Raw genomic sequence first — 15,114 nt, 5'->3', positions numbered from 1 at the left:
GGTGAAGTTGTGGAACGAGTTGCCCCTGTCGCTCAAACGGTCCCGGTCTGTAGCATCACTCAAAGTTAATCTGAAAAAGCTTTGGCTTTCCCACGAACTGTGATTTGGTTGAGTGCTAATATATATTATTTATATATTATATATATATATATATATATATATATATATATATATATTTATTTAATATTTATTTAGTACTATATATTTATGTATGCTAGTACATATTTATTTTATTGCATAATGCAATTGATGTATTTTAGTTATTCGTAGACGTTAATATTGTAGTTTTCCTTCTTAAATATTATTGTACGTTCTGTAAGTTTGTCTATCTATCTAATTCGAATTTTCCACTCATTTACTCTAAGGTTAGCTGGAAGAAATCCCTTATAGGGATAAGCTCGCCTTTGTACCTAAATTTATATGAATTTCATGTTATCAATTTTTGTTTTGTACAATAAAGTGATTTACTACTACTACTACTACTACTTATTTTTCTTAAATATTTTGATTTGTGTTTTTTAAGTAGTCATACTACTATATATAAATTATAAACTGTAATAGATGTCATGTAATAAAGAAAAAGTGACGAAGCCCTCCAGTGGTGGATTCTAACCGGCGTCTTTAGCTATCGCGGCTAACGCCATCACTTCGGAGGGCTTCGTCACTTTTTTACACGACTGCCCAAAAAAGGAGTGTATTGTTTTTCTTTATTATATGACATCTATTACAGTTTATAATTTGCTTATTTTACTTATCTAATTGTTATTTAATACTTAGCAGTTTTAGAAAGGAAAGTAAAAACTTAAAAAGTTGAGGCAATCGCGCTCATATTCATACTTTAAAATTAACAAAGTTACTGCGAATTAATAATGTCTTTAAAATTACTGCAGTATGCTTAAATATGTGTTTTTCATAAATATAGCAATCTAAATATTTATCGCTATTAGACATGCAAATTCTCCGATTGCAAGTAAGTCCTAAGGAAAAAACCGGCTGGTGTGAGTCGGACTCGCGCACGAAGGGTTCCGTACCATTTCACAAAAAACGGCAAAAAATTCACGTTAGTTGTATGGGAGCCCCACTTAAATATTTATTTTATTCTGTTTTTAATATTTGTTGTTATAGAAATACATCATCTGTGAAAATTTCAACTGTCTAGCTATCACGGTTCATGACATACAGCCTCATGACAGACAGATAGACGGACAGACGGACAGTGGAGTCTTAGTAATAAGGTTTTTTTATTTGCCATTGCAACTAGCGATACGTTACGCATCCCACCGTCACCTTAATCTTTACCTTAGCCTTTGAGTTTTAAATGCAAGGTTTACTTTCGTAATATTCTCCATGTTGGAAATTCTGTTCATTTACCATGCGAGAAATATTTCTAAGAAATCCGCCTTTTATATGAAAAATACGAAAATCCCTGAAAATCTACACTTTCACTGAATAATTCCTACATCGTGCCACCGAGTCTGTAAGCAAGACACACATATAATAAGCCCTCGTGATTTCATTTATTTTGTAGTCAATGTATAAGTCGAGTAATAATGGATGTTTCCGTAATGTTTTTAGATTTCCTAGTTAATACAAAAACTACATTACAAATTGTTATGTTTAATTTTCTCAGTTGTATTATGATTAATAGAGACCAGCATTGCATTGGATAGTAAACTATTATAAATTACGGTTAAATTCGAGTAACTTACAATAGTAGATTGTTCACCAGAGTGGAAAGTGAACCATGCCCACTTTCCTCCCTTGGTGAACACTCTACTTTTCATTTCGACTATGAGGAAAGTCAAACACAAGAAAATATTATGACGATTAAGAGAATTAGGAAGGAATTGGCGTTTTTACATTTTGATCGGAAAAAATCTAGAACCATAGAAAATCCGATCTTAAATTGCGATGTTGAAACGGCCTTAAAAAAGTGAAACTAAATGAATAAATTCAATTCAATTATTTATTTGATTCGAATCATTTTGATCCATATAGTGTTAGTAAATACAACAAAAACTTAGAATGAAATAAGGTTAGTGACATACAATTACAATTCACAAAACACACACATAAATTATAAAATAAAATACAATAACAGCTAGTATAAAATCTAGGCAATCTAGATGCACCATTTCTCAACATCTGTTGCGGCCACGTGTAGACTGTTCCAGTGTTTGAGTAATGGTGCATCTATCTTACCTGCCAACGTTTTCAGGATACTATTGTTACTGCCACACAGTCTCCGCATAAGTGACGCCGATCTGTTGCGTATAATCGCAAAAAAGTCGTCCGTGTGCGCCTCCGCGAACATTCCGGACGCACTACAGTGACGCGGCAGTCCCATCAGCATCCTGAAAACGTTATTGTACTGTATTCGTAGAGCATTGTACGCTCGCTGCGTATAGCCGGCCCACAGGCTGCAGGTATAAAAAGATTGGCAGAATGCCTTAAACAGTGTCTTTTTCACGTCTTTATTACACCTAGCAAACCTGCGCGCCAGCATATTTCCGCGCACGGCCAACGCTCTACGCTCCCTCTCTATGTCGAGGTCATCCTTGAGGTCCTCGGTAACCCAGTGACCAAGGTATTTGAACGTTTTAGTGACCTTGAGAAGTTCCCCTCCCAAGGTCACAGGGGGTATTGTTTTGTAAGATTTTCTTCCTGCAATATATAATATAATAAAAGTACTCTAATATTTTAAACATTCATCGTCATTTATATTGATTTATTAACAAATGTTTGTTTACTTTATACATTTAAATATTAAATATAAGTAGTACCTACCTATAATTGTTTATAAGAATGCAATGCAATTGACATTTAATTACGATAATAGATACTTGGTCAGAAAATGCGGAAACTAATATAGACGATTATGGCGGCGGATAGGTTCATGTGACTCTTAAAATAACTCTTTTATAAATAAAATCATTTGAATATAATATTAACTCGCCTGTAAGTCAACCGGGATAAATGTTTTTGAAGATATCTTCGAAACGCAACATAATTATTATAACTATTAATAGTAGTCTGCATTAAAAGTTCAGTGACCACACTTCGAACAGGGAGGGTTGCAATTATGGATGGTATAGAAAGGATGCCAATCTCTTATGGCAGAATTGTTGCAAAAGTGACCGCTTTCAGCTTTAAATAATAGTTCCTATAATCTCTCCGGTGGCGCTAGTTAGGCTCTGGGACATGAGTATAACATGAACCAACAAATAACCCGACCAAATTACGTAGGTTGTTTTTGGTAGTATTTCGGTGTATGGTGGCGCCGCCTAATTACTGTTTTTTGATGGACACTTTTCATACATAGAGATTTGGCTCCTTTATATAGTCTCCATGGTTGCAATAGTTCTAAAATTTTTCGTTTAGATGAAATCTTTAAAAGACGCATTTACCTCAAGTGACCCATTTAACCCGGTTGACCTTATGTTTAAAATCATATACCCGTACCTACTCACTGCGTTCTAATGTATCATTGTGCTGCAAAATGCTTGCAACAATCAAGACAAAAACGAATGTGCATATAATTACCAAGTCCTCGCTTCTTGCAGGCTGTGCTCTCACGGTAAACAGGCAACAAAATGTCAGGCAATTTGCCGTTTTAAGATAGTGTCGCTAAGAGCGTACCTTGGCTTAATCTTGCAATTCTGGAGCATTACAGCTTCGAACCGCGAGACACAGGCTACCCTACAAATAGCCTATAATTTTAAACAGACTTCCAAAATTGAAAGCAAAATTTAATTCGTATTTGTTATAATGTATTTTTTTCGATTTTTCGAAAAAAGCTAGATCAATTTGGAAAATTATTATTCTTTTATTTAAAAGTTTATAGGGGAAACATCACGACACTGTCATCAGGCCACGGCCAGGATCTGATACATCAGTCAGGATTCTGTGAAATCGAAACTTTTCAAAAACTATGGACACATTTATGATGATTCGTGTACATCATAACGGCACAAGATACTTGACTTCATTATTACCTCTCCTATGAAAACTCTGATTTAAATGAGTATTATTTGTAATTTAGACCAATTAGGTATATTTAATTATTTCTTAGTCATTAAATTTAGTAATACTTATAAGATATATTGATGTACGCTCGAAATAGGCAAAATTGTTGATACCTTTATATTTATAACATGTTATACTTTTGTCACGATTTTGACAATAAAATATTATCTTATCTTATCTTATCTCGGCGTCTGGTAAAGGAATGTGGTTTTGTTAAAGTAAAAATCATCGGCTACAGACTGGTGCCATATCACGAAGCTCTCCACTTACGTCTCTCCACTGTCCGTCTCCGTGAACGTATTGAAGTTCATTTGACCCGCTACGTTCTCCGTTGACGGACTATATTATAACACTAACTTATCGGTAAATCAGAGGGGCTACCGCGAAAAACGAAATTCGCAAATTGCGGGGATCGTTCTCTTATACTCCAATGTAGGCGTAATTAGAGTGAGAGAGAAAAATGCCCGCAATTTGCGAACATCGATTTTCGCGGTTAAAGCCCTGATCCAAGTAACCTTTCTGCGGACGCCGAAGTACAATGAAACGCTTAACGTGTGTGATTGTGTAATCCCTGTAGGACAAACAGACGGCTCACGGCAACGAATGTGTTATTTACATAGTGAGCAAACTTCCTAGCTTAAGACGTAACACAACGCTTTTATTTATAAGAGATCGCACATGACGACACAAAGGAAATATTATCATATGTAATATAAATTGTTTAGTAATTTCAATTGTATTTTTTTCTTATTTACTTGTAATGTTTTGAAAATATGTGTCTCGCCGAGTTTGTTGCCAGATCCATATTGGGATACCCTCCTCCAATTGAGGGGGGATTTTAACCGTCTCGAGGCAGAGGGTTAGAGCCGGCGTAGTTTTATTTGACGCTCTTAAGCTCATTGTAATATAACTACTTGAATAATAAACTATCTTTATCTTTATGAAATTATTTTATGTCGAATACAAGAAATTGTAATTAGGGTTAGACCAAGAAGAAAAGTACGTGATAGCACATACAGTGCAAGTATTACAAGTATTTTAAACGTCAAACTTTTATAAAATTATGACGTTTAAATAACACTTGCACTGCGTGAGCTATCAAAATCTTTGCAGACTTTTCTTGGTCTAACTCTAATAAAAAGTAGGCTAACAGGCGCGGCCGCTGAAAATGCCGCGAGGCTCAAGGACTCCAAATACGCTAATCTGGAACCGGCGTACGACTTTGTTCCGGCCGCGGTGGAGACGGCTGGCCGTGGTGTTTGGAAGCGAAGAAGTTGGCAAGAGACTTGGGGCGGCGTTTATGTGATAGAGGTTGCGATCCCCGTTCAGTTCACTTGGTCCAACAAATATCGCTTGCTATCCAGCGCGGCAATGCTGTAAGTATATTTGGCACGTTTGGACAGGGTGGGGGTCGCAATGGGGCTTATAATATAGATAATGTAGGTAGTTAATTTCTAGTTAGTTTTAGTGTTTTTATTTAGTTTTATATGTACGCGTTTGTTTTAGATTTTAATATTTGATAATAAAAAGTTGAATTGATAAGTTGTTTGACTTTAGAATTTGCACCCAATAATTATACATGTGTGTGATGTGTGACGTTTTTGTTATTAGGCCTCCTGTTTGCAATGCATTTTTAACAGCCGAAATAGCCAGACGAAATACGGACCATTATAAAGGTTTTTAACCTATTAGGATGAGTAAACTAAATGGACTGTTCAAACATTATCTTTCTTTAAATCTCTTATTTTGTACCTATAATAAAAACCTTAGTAAAATTTATCCAAAACGTTAATAATTATATTGTCAACAGAAGGCACCCTCTTTCCTGAAAGTTTTTCACCCACCTACACAAAATTAGGAATTTGATTTCATTTCCGCTATTGTTCATTCGATACTGCGACTATAGTTTTCGAGTTGTAACTGGCCCCGAACGGCTTATCCTTTGTCTATTGTTAAGTAAAACGGCACGTGCTAAATTACCTGTATAAAAAAATGGTTGGGTCGCGTTTGAATTACGACTCTATGGTAATTGGAATAAACTTCAAAATGAACTAATGGAAAAAAAATCCGAGGCTGTGGGTGGTCCCTCTACGGTTATTGAGTGTATTATATTATTTTACGATACAACGTATTATACGTTGTTATCGTTGCCGCGACCCACAGTTCTCTGTAAAACCTTTTTGCTGATTGCTGCTCCGTGCCGTGAAATAGTTAAGCTGGCTGAAATTATTTACGGCGCGGCGGTAAGGGAAAAATTTAAGGATTATTTTGTAATACACTAGGCCCGTTTCAAGTACGATACAGTCAAATACAGTGTGGGAAGAATGAATGGGCCCTGGAGAGAAAGTGCCTTATACCTTAAGTTAGCTCATTTTGCTTAAAGGAAACATTCTTTTATTTTTAAAAAGATACAAAACTGCATTTAAAGATATTTGAAATTCGCTTGTTTCACCCGGGAATCGAACCGACTAAAAATAAAAAAATAAAAACGCTATTTTATTCTACTATTCGATAAACTTAATGTTAATGATAACATTTCTCCAAGAAACATTATGCCTTACACTCGTCTGTCGTCCAAAATATCCATAAAATCGGATATTTAGTATTCAAGGATATTTTTAGACAAGCAAAATTTAAAAAAAAAGAAAAATCTTTGAATGCAGTTTTATTTGTTTTAAAAAATAAAAGAATCTTTCCTTTAAGCAAAATAAGGTAACTTAAGGTTTTGAGGTACTTTCCCTCCAGGGCTCATTCATTCTTTCCACACTGTATATCTCTCATACACTTCTGATCTTGGGCTAATAAAATACTTAGCCCAAGATCAGAATTGTATGAGATATATATATATATATATATATATATATATATAAATAGAACACGTTCTTAAAACGGAATAAAACGGGATAGTTCTAGATATAGTAGGTATGTTAACATGTAGTCGTGTTTTAAGTCCGACCACAAACATTTTAAACTTAGTTTTAGTAAACTTACAAGATTCTGCGATCAGAACTCTCACCATGAGTTTGACGCGGCCTTAAACGCCTTCAACTCTGACGCAGTGCATCTTGCTTGCGCCAATGTCAGTACGAGGGATATGCATGGTGAGGTAGTTTACGCAGTCGCTAGAGAATATGTCAGTGCCAAACTTGTGCTAAGGATACTGATGATTTAATTAAGTTAACGGCTCTTGAACTCAAATGTTTACTTGTACGTTTCTCAAGTTTTTATGAAATACAAAATTAATCCTAATTTACTAAATAACTTAAAGTCCGCTGCAAGCTCGGTTCTCCATGCAAACGTACCTATAGTTACGCTCTCATTTTAAAACGACTTGCTAGATTGCTTTGAAACTTACAGTAGGATAAGGTATATCTATACTTACTTACTTACTGCTGTGGCGCGACGACCCGAAGTGGATCCGACACCAAAGACCGCCATGCTACTTTGACCAAAGCCGTTTCTGTCCAGTCGACGGCGCCGAGTTCGCTGAGGTCTTTCTGCACTTCGTCTCTCCAGCGGTACCTAGGGCGTCCAGACGGACGAACGGAGCTTCGAATATACAAAACGGTCATTAGGCCAATTCTTATGTACGGAAGGTATATCTATGCCTGTAAGTAATTAGTTTATGTAGCTTCAGATACCATAATAAAGCGAATTTAAGTTTTGCATACAAAACTTGTTTTTGCTCTATTTAGTTTTTTTTATATACCTCATGTCATTGTATGTGCAGAGTTTCATTACAATCCAACACGTAGTTGTAAAATCAGAACGAAACTCTTTTAAGTATTTTAAATTACATTGAGGTAATTAGTACAACGGGCAGGACCGTGAGCTTAAGGAGCCTACTGATTATCAGTCCGCCGTACGATAAAAGCCTGTCAGTTGTTCGGAACTGTCAACTTTTTGTTCTAACTGACAGGCGGATATCGTCCGGCGGACTGATAATCAGTGGGCCCCTTTAGGAGTTTAGTACCCGTGCGTGCCCAGGAAATTAATTAGGTATTGTATTATGTTGATATTGATTTAATTACGTGCCTACCTGAAATATTTGATTAATCCCATGTAATACCAAGTGGGGACGGGTATAATGAAGGTTGCATCTCGCAATTTTCACCGGCAATTTTGGTTTTGAGAGAATATCGAATATGTTTCAAATTTATATGAGAAAACAATGTTCGTTTATATGGAACAATTAAAAAATGACATTAGCAAGCAGAAATTAATTTGTTAAATTTATTTTTCCACAAATTAAAAATTAATCTAGCCTAATAACGATCATAAATAAACACATAAGCCTCGTTTTGTTAAAATTCGTCATATTCAATTTCTACGCTTCAAAACCTCTGAAGCCTATTTTAATAAAAAAACCGGTGATCTATTTTGTGTATTTTTTTCAAAATGTTTGACCCAGTAGTTTCGGAGATAAAGGGTCATTTTTTGCATATTTTCTTGAATAACTCCTAAACTATTCATCTTAAAATTATAAAAAAAATATATTTGAGATTCTTACAATGAGCTCTTTCATTTGATATGTAACACGATATAGTTTGACAAACTTTATTTTTAAATTTTCTCATTTACCCCCAAAAGTGGCCCCCGTGTTTAAAATTAATTTGTTTACGTTACATGTCCATCTTTGGGTCATAAACTTACATATGTGTACCAAATTTCAACTTAATTGGTCCAGTAGTTTCGGAGAAAATAGGCTGTGACAGACGGACAGACAGACAGACGCACGAGTGATCCTATAAGGGTTCCGTTTTTTTATTTTGAGGTACGGAACCCTAAAAAGATCAAAAGCCTACACTAATTCAGAAAATGTATTGTATTTAAAGCTCGTCAGTACAGTTGCGTTGATAAATAGCTGAGCAATTAGCGGTCGCATTAGGCACAAAGAACAGTGTAATTAGGGATGGGGCAGACTGTACAAACATTTATTTTTTTGCCCTAATGCCCCCACGTCAGAAGTAAGCGGTTTGTGTGGGCAGTACTTTGTGCTAACGGTTCCGTCGCTACCGATACCTTTTTTTTTCTAAACTATTTGAGTGACGACCGGTCTGGCCTAGTGGGTAGTGACACTGTCTGTGAAGCCGATGGTCCTGGGTTCGAATCCCGGTAAGGGCATTTATTATTTGTGTTGTGTTATGCTCGCTGTTGCCCGCGACTTCGTACGCGTGGATTTGTATGTTAGTGGTTATTATATTCTACATGAGCATAATATAGAACATTATGCAGCAAAAGATATCAGTAGGGACGGTTATTCATTTGTTAATAATTATACAACGCATGAAATTTGTCTTTCACAAAGTACGAAGTTTCAAGACCATAACAAAAAAAATTGTTTCCGGTATAATCCCTCTCGACCCTCTTAGAAGATTTACAAGTCCACTATTTAAAAAAAAATCGCTCCCGAAACTATTAATACAAACTTTTCAAAAACGGTGTAAGTAATCAGTTTTCGTCTATTTTAATATAATGCCCTTTTTACCAAGTTTCAAGTTCCTAGCTTAAAAGAAAATTTGTACCACATATCCCCTTTTACCCCTTCCCCTATCCCCTATCCCCTTACATCACCTTTTTAACCCCTTTAGGGGTTGAATTTTTAAGAACGTTGAAATAACTTTTTTAAGAACTTTTGCCTTTCTATGAAGTTTTAAAGCATTTGTAATAGATTCACTTTCAATCCCTTTTTAACCCTTTTAGGGGATGAATATTTAAAAACGCTTAAATTACTTTTCTTGTATTCTAATAATATGCCTTTGTACAAAGATTGAAGTCCCGCACTCAAAAAAATGTTTGACCTCCATACAAACTTTCTACCCCTTTTTCTCCACCTTAAGGGATGAATTTCCAAAAACGCTGAAATTAGCTTTCTTCTCTTTTAATGAAATACACGACGACGTAGTATAAAAAAAAATAACTTTTTAAGAAGTTTTCAACTCTTAGCTTAAAATATAATTTGGACCCTATACAAACTTTCAACCCCTTTTTAACCCTTTTAAGGAATGAATTTTTTAAAACGCTGAAATTACTTTTCTTGTATTCTAATAATATCCCTTTATACAAAGATTCAAGTCCCACACTCACAAAAATATTTGATCTCCATACAAACTTTCAACCCCTTTTTCACCACCTTGGGGAATGAATTTTTAACAACGCTGAAACGAGTTTTCTTGTTTTTTTATTATAGTTAATAAACATTTATATTATAAAATTTGAATCCCAAGACAAACTTACATCCCCTTTTTAAACCCCTTAGAGGTTGAATTTCCAAAAACGTCTTTATGTTACTTTTTTTTGTAAACGGCTATTATGCCTTTCTAGGATGTTTCAAAGCATTTGTAATGGATTCAAACTTTCAACCCTTTTTTAACCCATTTAGGGGATGAATTTTTAAAAACGCTGAAATCACTTTCCTTGTATTTTAATAATATGCCTTTATACGAAGTTTCAAGTCCCGTACTCACAAAAATTTATGATCTCCATACAAACTTTGGACCCCCATTTCACCCCCTTGGGGGATGAATTTTGAAAAACCCCTTCTTAGTAAATACTAACGTTATATAATCTACCCACTGTCACAGATTATATAATACTAGTACAGATACCCAATCCCATAGTAAAAAAGCGCACCGTCCTAAGTAGCATATACTTGTAGGCTATTTTTTAGTTCACAGTAACGAACTAGATGGCGCACGGAGCTAATACAACTCTTACGACTAACATGCGTTGAAACACCTCTCTTGCGACATCTGTTGTAGCTTCCACGCAATAAACCAATACGTCACATTCACTTTTAAGGTAAATTATTACTAGATGGCGTTTCAGATATCAGCGACAAAATTAAAATTTATTTGCATGATTTTGAAGTTTGATTAGGTACTTTAGTAAGGCGTCAAAGTTTCGTTACAAACACTAATTAATAAACTAGTGGATGCGAAATGACTGCTTTTAGTATAAAAACCAGTGTCGCTAAACTCACACATTCATAGCCACGTTAAAATACGTTACACACTTACACAATTGCTTTGATTCGTAGCAACTTTCCATACCAATAGGTTATTACCGGTTGACATTTCTCGAACGGTTATCAACTGTAGGCTACACGAGCGACGGTCTAAGATATAATGTCAAAGTTATAAGACATACGACTCTTTAATTATCTCATTCATCTCACAAAAGCTCGCTCATCGTTCACCTAATACAACTACTGAACACCAGATGGCGCTATTTTTTTAAATATTTTAAAATCACTTACTTATTATAGGCGAGAAAAGGGCTAAAGAAACCAGTATAAGTAAGATCTAATTACGCATGGTTTGTTACGGATCTCACGGTCACGTTACACTGGTGTTTTCGAGATCTCTACACGCCTGCGAGTAGCTAACCGTTGGGAACTTCTTTCATTCGATGTAGGGAGGGGACAGTGTAATCCGAGTGTTTTATCGATATTTGTGTGTTCGGTTAGGAATTGATATTTCATTACCGTATGTTTTATAACATTTAGATTATATTTTATTTATGATTATAATATAGGTAGTGATAATCGTGATTGTATGAAAAATAATATGTAGTACAGTACAACAAATATCTAACTAAAAATGTGTTTCTTATTTATTGACCAACTAGGTTGTTAATGGAAACATTAAATATATCTTAAGGTTAAATAGATAAAATCATAGTTCTTTAAAGTCTATTAACTCGGTATTGTTGTTATTTTGCAATCACAAATCTGCAATTACCTATGTCAGTATTCGTCTTTAATAATTTGTAGCAGCATTTAAGCGCAATCTAGACGGGACAACCTAATTCAATTGTCAAATTAATTGTATGGTGTGTAAGCAAACATTAAACTGGATCGTCGATCCCATGCCTATCAAATCAGGAAGGGGCGCTGCAAAATTTCAATATTTGACGCTAGTTTGCGTGGTAAGATACACTTTTTATTAATTTAGTGAGCCCGAATGTCACTAATAATTACTAAATTAATAATTAAGTTTTAGGCGTGTGGACGCTAGATGAGATCAGATGTATGTCAATTTTATCCCCAGAAATCTTTCTCTAAGAAATGCTGCGAGCAAATGGTGCTTTATTTTTGGGGAAACTAATTTTCTTGCCCAGGAGAATTAATCCATTTATTTTTAATATCGGCATCTTTTGGAAATCTAAAACATTTAATAATAAAGAAATGGAAAATATAAATCGTTTATTCATGGCACGTTGCATGCATTGTACGCATAAGTACATTAAGTACCTAGTCTAATTATATTAACGATGAAAATATGATGGGTGTAAAAAACAAGAACAAATAAATGTATATAAAGGAATACAAAGGTTTGAAAGGTTGCCATGAAATGACCCCGACTTAACTTAGTGCTTGATGACCAGAGCTGCCATATTTACTTATAGACATTGATTATCCCAAATAATAATTTATTACCTACTAACCAAACATCAAACTTGAAATATCGTAACAGTAAGCTTTAACTTTATCGATATAAATATCGACATTGCGCAGCATTTAAGTAGCGAAGTTATTTGACATTTAGGATAGCGAATATTCCAGATAAACGTAAAGAATAGTGACAAAGGATTATGAACTCTAAGTTCAAACAAATAAAATATAGTTTTACTTACATTCGTAAATAATGCAAAATAAACAGATTTTTCGTATTTATCGGATTATATTGAAAGAAATAACCACCGGTGATAGGAAATACCTCCACGTGAAAGATTTTTTTAAACCGCTGTGATTTCTGCAGCTTAAGACTGCACAATATGGCATTTTAAATTGAATTAGGTATAAATTTTTGTTAGACGAGCGTACGTATGACGTGAATGTCATTCGAGCATGAAGTTTACACAACAAACTGAGCATAGTCTGTGCATAAAGTGAGTCGGCCGCTCGCTACTATTACAATTGTGGTATTTTCTATAAAAAGGGACCTTATTGTCGATGGCGCTTACGCCATTATTAACGATGCTCCGATATAAATGCAATGCCGCGCGACGCTGTGCGGCGTAAGCGCCATCGACAATAAGGTCCCTTTTCATAGAAAATGCCCCAATTATCGGTCGATGTCGGTACCTACTACCTACCCATCGTTTCATCGTCTTAATTTGTGCAGTAGACACGCGAGAGTCAATTAGCGTGACTCGCGCCATAGAATATTGTGCTAGCCTCGGGCCTCGCCGCACTTGCCGCTCTCGCTCTCGCTGGGCGACTGGACGAACGGGTGTTGCTTTGCGTGGTTTTAACTCTAAGATTGCATTAAAAAATGAAACGCAGAAAACTTTCGCAGGATTTATGGATTTTATGGACTACTACCTAAGCGTGTTTTGTGGCTTATTCAGTGCGGCTACCATGAGTTGACATTAGAAGTTTATGCCGATCGCAGTCTATTAAGCTCGTACCCCTATAATATATTTTTTAATACAGTTGCTCAAAAAGTGCTACTTTACGTAGCTGTTTAGCGTGCGGAAAGTTGGTATTCGCTTCGCTTTTTACTTTTCCAATTTTTGAAATTAATACTTGTTTTAATTCATGACTACTTATTGATGAGTGTTAATATTAGTTTCCTACGTCGTAACCAACATAAAAACCTACTGTTAATGTAAGAATACGAAAAATATACATATTTCATTACTTACCTCTTTATCATTATAACACGTTTATTTTTTAATATTGATAATTGAAAATCCGTTCTTTATAAGTTGTCTGTATGGAACGGAATAGCTCTGGAAGGTAGAGGTAGGAATAGCTGCCGAAACGCCTGTCAAAGAAGAAGCGTTTTTTCTTACTGTTTCCAAAGGCAACATGCGATATTGTTTTCATTCCTTACTTGTTGTTTTTCTTATTTGCACTTTCAACCAAAAGGGTAGTTATTGTCGGTTGTCAATAACGTTGGTTCTTCCCATAAAGCTTCAATTTGAAATCAACCTTATCGGCAACCGACAATGTGGTACCTTTTAGTTGAAAACGTCACATTTTATCGCAACTGTATTAAAAAACGTCGTTCGATACACGTGCGGAAATGTCATTCTTCACTCGTCCCGAGTCTTGCCACTCGCCTACGGCTCTTGGCAAGATATCTCGGTACTCGTAATGACATACTTTCCGCACTAGCATCGAAATGTACTATAAAGGCTCCGTCACACACGCGCGTTTTGCGGACGAAGCGGACGCCGGCGCAACGGGAGCGCTTTCATTGCGCTCCGCTCACGCTCCGCCCGCAAAACGCGCGTGTGTGACGGAGCCTTTATGCGGTTTTCACCTATGAAAAAGTAGGGTGATTCTCGAGGAAAGTTAAGGGTGGTTATGGCGTATAGTTTGTTAAGGTTTTGTGTAAATTGGTTGAAATATGAAGATATTTGCTAATGCAGTCAGCTTTCATTGGTTTATCTACTAAAAAGTCCGCGATGGCACGCGATGATATATGTCTATCTTTTAAGGATAACTTACTAAGTATACCCATTCTTATCTTCTACAAACAGAAACAGATTTCATAGTATGTGGTATTTGCAAAGCTATTTACACGGATACAGTATTAATAATTATCAAATTAAATACGTTAGTTTTATTAAGCATTTCATACAGATTACAATGGTCCCTTACAAGATACAATTAAAATGAATATCTCAGGAGTAATCGTAAATTAAAGTTTCATTTCGACCCATAAGTATAACTTGTATGAAATGTTAAAGACGCTAACGTCCGTTAGTTGCCAATTTTTACCACCTTATGCGCTGCGATCGTTTTACTTACCCCCACCATAATCTTCGCACGGTGCCAGTTAGCCAACATGAGGAAACAACTCAAAATTTGCATCAAATGCTTTGCCACTTTGCTCAGTAGATAAATAAAATACAACTGTCCCATATGTTTCTTAAATATATATAGAGCCTTCAGAACTGGTATGTCAAAAAAAATATCCCTACCTACTTTTAAAAAACCGGACAAGTGCGAGTCGGACTCGCCCACCGAGGGCTTCGTACTTTTTAGTATTTGTTGTTATAGCGGCAACAGAAATACATCATCTGTGAAAATTTCAACTGCCTAGCTATCACGGTTGATGAGATGCAGCATGG

The sequence above is a fragment of the Cydia strobilella genome, chromosome 2, assembly GCF_947568885.1.
Source record: "Cydia strobilella chromosome 2, ilCydStro3.1, whole genome shotgun sequence".
Taxonomy (NCBI): Eukaryota; Metazoa; Arthropoda; class Insecta; order Lepidoptera; family Tortricidae; genus Cydia; species Cydia strobilella.
The sequence above is the reverse complement of the archived record's forward strand: the minus strand, read 5'-3'. Positions refer to the sequence as shown.